This window comes from Triticum dicoccoides, chromosome 2A, assembly GCF_002162155.2.
Source record: "Triticum dicoccoides isolate Atlit2015 ecotype Zavitan chromosome 2A, WEW_v2.0, whole genome shotgun sequence".
Taxonomy (NCBI): Eukaryota; Viridiplantae; Streptophyta; class Magnoliopsida; order Poales; family Poaceae; genus Triticum; species Triticum dicoccoides.
In genome coordinates, this window is record NC_041382.1 from 780,339,110 (window position 1) to 780,347,989 (window position 8,880).

An 8,880-nucleotide genomic window follows, 5' to 3' on the forward strand; every position below is an offset into this window, starting at 1 on the left:
GTTGCACATTTCAGTGCTTCCCAACGTACAATTTTTACGTTGGGAAATTATATATCTTGTACAATGCCTCGTACCGCTCCTGCTGCCGTTTTCAAAAATTTGTTGCATTTGGTAACTACATTTTTTTACACATTGTACAATTTCATTATATATCTTGATCATTTTTTGTACACGTTCAACATTTTTGAAATATATGATTAACCATTATTGTTACACGATCAACTTTTTTTTCCAAATGCTTGATTAATACTAGTTTTTACTTACATGATGAACTTTTTCCACACATACACATGAGCAAGATTTTTGCTATACACATTTAATATTTATCAAGTGCTAGATTAACATTTTTTTCAAATGTTTTTTGTAGAGTGTTTTTTGTAGTTTATTTTTTTCATACGATTCTGAAAGGATCGGGTTCCACTAGCAGAAAAATAACGAAACAAAAAACATTAGAAAAGTGGCAGCGCGCAAAGCTAAACTAAAAGAGAGGGCAACAACTCAAACATCTCATAGATCTAGAGCTCTACCGCATGCACCATAGCATAGCCTAGTAAAGAGTATGACCAAGCACTTGCAGGACATAAAAGCAAAACAACCATGTTCTTCATGTTTAACACAATAACAGTCAAGGTTCATCCACATTTTTTGCACCACCTTGTAGCAAACTACACATTCGTAAGGAAACAATATTTTGTGTTGTTTACTCCATCTGTGTTCCTCCATCGGTTCATTGTCATGTCGTCATTGTTGACCATATGCGCACCCCCCCTACAATTCTTCTCGCCAGCTCCGTTAGCATGCACTGGCATTGCAGTTCTCTAGAAAGCTTTGGCTCCGTGCTCCAGAAGCACCCGGTCCTCAGCATTTTGCAAAGTTGCCCGGTATTTCATAAATGAAACAATATAACAGAAATATTCAGCAAGATATCTTACTAATTTCAATTCAAAGCAAGATGGCCCAACATATGACCGCAAGGGCCACAATCTACATGTTACGACTTTGAGGTATAAATTTTGGAATCCACCAGAAGTATTGAGTAAAATAGCCAAGTCCATCTCCCGCCCAATTGTTTTACTCACCATGCTCCATATATATTTTGTAGCAGTACAAAAAAAGAAAATATGATTAATAGTCTCTCTCTCACTAGACAAAATTTGCATAAAGGGTCCCCTACCCATTTCCTCTTAATCATACTGTATTTCTTTTCAATGGCATTATGTCATGTTAGCCAGAGCCTAATTTTGATTTTCAAAGGTATCTTAGCTTGCCAGAGGTGTCTGAATGAACTATCAAGACCAGAGTTAGACACATGACTATATATAGTTTTGATACTTAATTTCTTTTTTTAATTCCACATGCACATGGGATCATCTTCCCCTTGAGTCAAATTCACCCCATTCAGAAAGTTTCCGAGTTCAAAAAGATGGCTCTATTGATCTCCATCCAACCATCTTCTAAAAGTCATTCTCCATCCCGACTCACACATTTGCTTAACTATTTTTTTGTTCTGTACAAATAGTGATCAAGTCAGGAAAAACCTCAGTCATAAGTTTTTCACTACACCAACTATCGCCCCAAAATTTAGTCCATTGTCCTTTCCCACCTTCCATTTCTCCCCTTGGCGTATAGTTCTTTGATTTTAACTAATTCAGCCCAGCATGGGGAATCATTCCCCGTTCTATGAATGTGATATATTCCTGTGTCAATTTTATGCTTCTTCCTCACAATTTGCTTCCACATCCCCTCCTTTGCCTCTAGGTTCCATCACCATTTACATAGAAAACTCACATTAAACCTCTTCAAGTTCTGAATTATCAGTCCTCCTTTCTTTTCAGGTCTGCATATGAATGGTCATTTCACCATGTGGTATTCCCTTTTTTGCTAGACCCTTGCATAAAATCTCATGATAGCCTTATCCACCCCAATATTTTTTGGGAAATCTATACATAGAGAAATAGTAGACATACATATCGTATAGGCACGATTTTACGCTTGTCACTCTTCCTTCAATGGACAACATACCAGCCTTCTAGCCTCCTATACATACAATCCTCAGCAGGAACCCAATCAATCACATGCACTTTGCCACCACATGCAAGAACACCTAGATACTTGATGGGCCAGCACCCATCTTCGCAATTAAACAATTAATCATAAATAAGAGAATAAAAGTGGCTAAGCTAGGACCGCTACCATGTGTTTGCAATGTGGAGTGCAAGCTCTTTCGTGATTGACACATGGTTAAATTTTTCCTTCACACGTACGCTTGATTCATCTCTGTTTATTTTTTGAATTTTTTTAAGGGAATCTCTAGAGCGGACCCTCAAACCTGCACTATATGTCTGGACCAAATTTGTCATCTAACGGGGACCTGTATACGTCCGCTAAGTAGTTTGGACTTACAGATTCAGATATCCTAGCAACAAAAGGGGGGGGGGGCTTTGCCGTAGTCCGGACATACACTTAACCAACACAAAGCCTCAGTGTGATCCTCCTCTCATTTCTCTCTCTTCATATGCATGGTCCAGCTACTCGCTCCTCCCAACCAGACACCAGACCATAATATCCTGATAACCCACAAGTATAGGGGATTGTTTGTAGCCTTCTTTGATAAATAAGAGTGTCGAGCCCAACGAGGAGCTAAAGGCAGAACAAATATTCCCTCAAGTTCTATCGACCACCGATACAACTCTACGCGCACTTGACGTTCGCCTTACCAGAAACAAGTATGAAACTATTTTGTAGGTGTGATGCTAGAACTACTTTGCAAGAATAAAACTAGAAGTACTTTGCAAGATAATAAAAGTTAGGTGTTTAGTAAAAGGGTTTGTGTCAACAAGAAAGTTATTTGTCCCTAGGCAATCAATAATAAGTACCGGTAATCATTCTTGCAACATTATATGAGGGAGAGGCATGAGCAAACATACTTTCTCTACTTGGATCATATGCACTTATGATTGGAACTCTAGCAAGCATCCGCAACTACTAAAGATCATTAAGGCCGTGAAACCCAACCATAGCATTAAGTATCAAGTCCTCTTTATTTCCATATGTCATACCCCACCTACTCGAGTTTAAGTTTCTGTCACTCTCGCAACCCACCATAAGCGAACCATGAACATATTGCAACACCCTACAGCAATGGCCCCTCACGTTTGCGCGAGAACGGAGGGCACCGTAGGACAACACCATAAATAAAATATACAATCATACCAACCAAGATCACGATTAACCCACAGGACAAAACGGATCTACTCAAACATCATAGGATAAGCATAGATCATTGGGAAATAATATATGGACTTGAGCACCATGTTTAAGTAGAGATTACATCGGGGAGAAGAGGTGTTACACCGCTGCATAGAGGGGGAGAAAGTTAGTGTTGACAGTAGCAAGATTGTTGATGTAGATCGCTGTCCCGATCGTTGCCTCGGCGGCACTCCGGCGCCACCGGAAGCGAGGGGGAGAGAGCCCCCTCCTTCTTCTTCTTCCTTGGCCTCCCCCCTAGATGGGAGGAGAGTTTCCCCACTGGTCCTTGGTCTCCATGGAGGCGGAGGGGCGGGAGCCCCTCCGAGATTGGATCTCCCTCTCTGTTCTCTTCTGTTTCGCGTTCCCCAGATCTGGCCGAAAACCGTTTCTTATATTCCCGGAGATCCGTAACTCCGTTTGCGCTGAGATTTTAACATGATTTTTTTCCGGATATAAGCTTCCTTGCGCCCAAAGTACAGCCCCAACCGACGTGCGAGGTGAGCACAACCCACCACTGCACGCCTAGCTCCTCTGGCGTGCCCTGGTGGGTTGTGCCCACCACGGACCTCCATTTGCGGTGATTCCAACTCCCAAAAATCACATATATTCCAAAATAACTATCCGTGAAATTTTATTGCATTTGGACTTTGTTTGATATGGAAACTCTGCGATAAAAAAACATGCAGAAAACAGGAACTGGCACTTGTCACTGGATCAATAGGTTAGTCCAATAAATCATATAAAAAGTTGCCAAAACTATGTAAAACTTGTATAATATTGGCATGAAATAATCAAAAATTATAGATACGACGGAGACGTATCAGCATCCCCAATCTTAATTCCTGCTCGTCCTCGAGCAGGTAAATGATAAAAAAGATAGTTTTTGATGTGGAATGCTACCTAGCATAAACTTGATCATATATCTAATCATGGCATGAATATTAAGACATAAGTGATTCAAAGCAATAGTCTATAATTTGACATAAAGATATCAATACTCAGGCATCCCATCAAACAATCATGTCTTTCAAAATATCAATGCTAAATAAAGCTATCCCTACAAAATCATATAGTCTTGTCATGCTCTATCTTCTTAACACAAAGTATTTATCATGCACAACCCCGATGACAAGCCTAGGAATTGGTTCATACTTTTTAACGCGCTTCATCTTTTCAACCCTCACGCAATACATGAGCGCAAGCCATGGATATAGAACTATAGGTGGAATAGAGTATGATGATAGGGGTAAATATAAAGAAGACAAAAAAGAAAGAAAGTCTCACATCGACGCGGCTAACCAACGGGCTATGGAGATGCCCATCAATCGGTGTCAACGTGAGGAGTAGAGATTGCCATGCAACGAATGCACTAAGAGCTATAAGTGTATGAAAGCTCAATATGAAACTAAGTGGGTGTGCATCTAATCCTATAATGAAAAATTCCCGCTAGTATATGAAAGTGACAACATAGGAGACTCTCCAAATGAAAAACATGGTGCTACTTTGAAGCACAAGTGTGGTAAAGGATACTAACAATGCCCCTTCTCTCTTTTTTTTTCTCTTTTTTTCTTTCTTTTTCTTTTTATTTTTTTCTTTCTTTTTTTATATTTTTTTCTCTCATTGTCCGGAGTCTCATCCCGACTTGTGGGGGTATCATAGTCTCCATCATCCTTTCCTCACTGGGGCACTGCTCTAAAAATGAATAATGATGATCATCACACTTCTATTTACTTATAACTCAAAAGAAATAAAAATTACAACTCGATACCTATGACAAAGTATGACTCTATATGAATGCCTCTGGCATGTACCAGGATGTGCAATGATCTAGCGTAACATGTATGGAAAATGATGAACGGTGGCTGAGCCACAACTATTATGTCAGCTATATAATCATGCAAAGCAATATGACAATGAATGCTCAAGTCATCAAACGGAAGCAGTGGAAGTTGCATGGCAATATATCTCGGAATGGCCATGGAAAAGCCATAATAGGTAGGTATGGTGGCTGTTTTGAGGAAGATATAATAAGGCCTATGTGTGATAGAGCGTATCATATCACGGGGTTTGGATGCACCTGCGAAGTATGCAACACGTCTCGATGTGAGAAAGGGCAATGCACATTACCGTAGAGGCTAGCAAATTGCGGAAAGGTAAGAGTGCGTATAATCCGTGGACTCACATTAGTCATAAAGAACTCATATACTTATTGCAAAAGTTTATTAGCCCTCGAAGCAAAGTACTACTACGCATGCCCCTAGGGGGATAGATTGGTAGGAAAAGACCATCGCTCGTCCCTGTCCGCCACTCATAAGGAAGACAATCAATAATAAATCATGCTCCAACATCATAGCATAACGAGAGACTATACGTGCATGCTTTGGGAATCACAAACTTTAACACCACTATTCTTACTAACCACAACCGTTTACTAGTACCTCCCACATATTATCATCTCTATATCGCAAAACTATTGCAAGGAATCAAACATATCATATTCAGTGATCCATAAGTTTTATGTAGGATTTTATGACTAACCATGCAATTTGACCAATTCATGTTGAATCTCTAAATAGATCTAAGTGAAGCAAAATAGCATTCTTCAAATAACGGTTTTCTATGTGAAGAGAAACAGGCAATCCAAACTTCAAATGATATAAGTGAAGCACATGAAGCATTCTACAAAGCCACACTCAAAAGATATAAGCGAAGTGCAATGAGCATTCTATAAATCAACCATGGACTATCTCATACCAGCATGTTGCATAAAAGAAAAGTGAAAACTAAATGCAAAAGACGCTCCAAGATTTGCACATTTCGCATGAACGAAACGAATCCGAAAACATACCGATACTTTTTGAAGAAAGATGGGATGCCTTCTGGGGCATCCCCAAGCTTAGACGCCCGAGTCTCCTTGAATATTTACTTGGGGTGCCTTGGGCATCCCCAAGCTTGAGCTCTTGCCTCTCCTCCTTCTCATCATACTGAAACCTCCTCGATCTTCAACACTTCATCCACACAAAACTTAACCGAACTTTTAGTGGTGGGGTTAGTGAATATGGAAATGAAATCCCATCATGTACCGATGTAACATTATTGTATAATCACAATTCTATGGCCCCAAGTCAAGGAGGCTTCAACAAGAATTCAAACATAATAGCAATCTGTGAAAACAGGACAGTCTGTAAAGATTTGAACATCCACCATACTTCTGTAACTCAAACAATTCTGAAACAATTAGTAAAAATAAAATTTTTGTATGGAAAGATAGTGCAAACAGTTTCAGAACCGTTTGATGTTCCGGTAAAAAAAATGTAAAATCGAGCACTACAGCCAAAGTTTCCGTTTTGCACCGCACAAACCAAAGCAATTTAAACATCCTAAAGGCAAACCTTGGCACATTATTTTTACAATACAATGGAATTGTACAAGGGGGTAATTATTTTTGTTGAAAAGTTTCTACAATTCAAGATTCACAAAGTTTCCATGGGCATGAACAAAGTTCAAGGCATGCTCCCGCTTCCATGGTGCTCATCCTTCTCACTTTCACTTTTCTTTTTGTGAAGTTTTAAGTTCCCCTCTATTTTTTTGTTTTTTAAACTTTATAAAAGCACTCAACAGAAATAAATGACTCTCTAAAACTTCCGGGTTGTCTCCCTGGTAGCACTTTCTTTAAAGCCATTAAGCTAGGCATAAAGTGCTCAAGTAATGGATCCACCCGGATCCCAAGGTATATCAAAGCCAATTTTAATTAACAATGATTTGGCATTTAGTAGTGAGCACAAAGCAACATATATCAAATAATGACGAAGTCTAACTCTCTTCCTATGCATCGGCATATCATAAAAGAATAATTCATGCACATCAAGTAAAGGCCAATACATAGCATAAGCAGTTTCTTGCAATTTTATCGTGTTGGAAACACAAAGAGGTGGAGATATAGTTCCTCTTTCATAATAATTGCAAGTAGGAGCAGCAAGCACATGCATATTATATTTATCAAAATCATCATGTGCAATGGTAAAAGGCAACCCATCAAGGTAATCCTTAATAAGTGCAAACTTCTCTGATATAGTGTAGTTTGGAGAATTCAAAAAGATAATAGGACTATCATGTGCGGGTGCAATAGCAACAATGTCATTCTTAACATAAGGAACTATAGCAAGTTCATCTCCATAAGCATAATTCATATTGGCATCTTGGCCACAAGCATAGAAAGCATCATCTAAAAGGGATATTTCAAATGAGTCAACAGGATCATAGCACTTATCATGGCATTCATCCTTCGGTAAGAACGAAGGGAAATTAAATAATGTATGAGTTGAAGAGTTACTCTCATTACAAGGTGGGCACGGGTGATCAATCTGCTCTTCCTCCTTTTGTTCTTCGCTCTCCTCATCATCTTTTTCATCCAATGAGCTCACAATATCATCGATTTCTTCTTCCATAGACTCCTGCAAAATATTAGTCTTTTCTTGGACAGCGGAGACTTTCTCAATAAACACATCAATACCATAATTGCATTTATAATTATCATAGCAATATTTAAGGATAGCAAAATTTTCAGGTCTATAAACTGAATCATCAAAATCTTCATACTTTTCAAACAAAAGATTCAATTTCATAAGCACCCTTAAAAGCAACAAATTCTTCTATTCGTTCCACATCATAATAATCATATCTACCATTAGCATAAGAAGCCAAGGTTTCATTATTATTAAATTCACATGAAAAGGGAAGATGTGGAGCGTTCATCCTAGAGCAACAAGTATAATCATATCTCAAGCATAGCTCCCGAGCATACCAATGCAACATATGAATTTGATCCCATAACAATTTCCCTTTATGAGTCAAGCGATAATCCCTAAAGTATTCACGTTGATCCACCGTTACTCCCATTATATAGTTGAATGGGGTTTTCTCAGGATTATCAGAGTAGAGCATAATATCTTTTACATAACGAGCATCAAGGGTTTTAGGAGGTTCCCCATCTCCATGAGTAGCAAGTACAACTAATTTTTTTGGTGTTTCGTGTTCCATATCCATAACTAAAGATAGAGAACAACTTATAACAGAAAATAAAAACTACTTAGTGATAAAGCAAACAAGCACACACGAGAATATTCACCCCACGCTATTGCTCCCCGGCAACGGCGCCAGAAAAAGGTCTTGATAACCCACAAGTGTAGGGGATCGTTTGTAGCCTTCTTCGATAAATAAGTGTGTCGAACCCAACGAGGAGCTAAAGGCAGAACAAATATTCCGTCAAGTTCTATCGACCACCGATACAACTCTATGCACACTTGACGTTCGCTTTACCGGAAACAAGTATGAAACTATTTTGTAGGTGTGATGCTAGAACTACTTTGCAAGAATAAAACTAGAAGTACTTTGCAATAGAATAAAAGTTAGGTGTTTAGTAAAAGGGTTTGTGTCAACAAGAAAGTTATTTGTCCCTAGGCAATCGATAACAAGTACCGGTAATCATTCTTGCAACTTTATATGAGGGAGAGGCATGAGATAACATAATTTCTCTACTTGGATCATATGCACTTATGATTGGAACTCTAGCAAGCATCCGCAACTACTAAAGATCATTAAGGTAATGAAACCCAACCATAGCATTAAGTA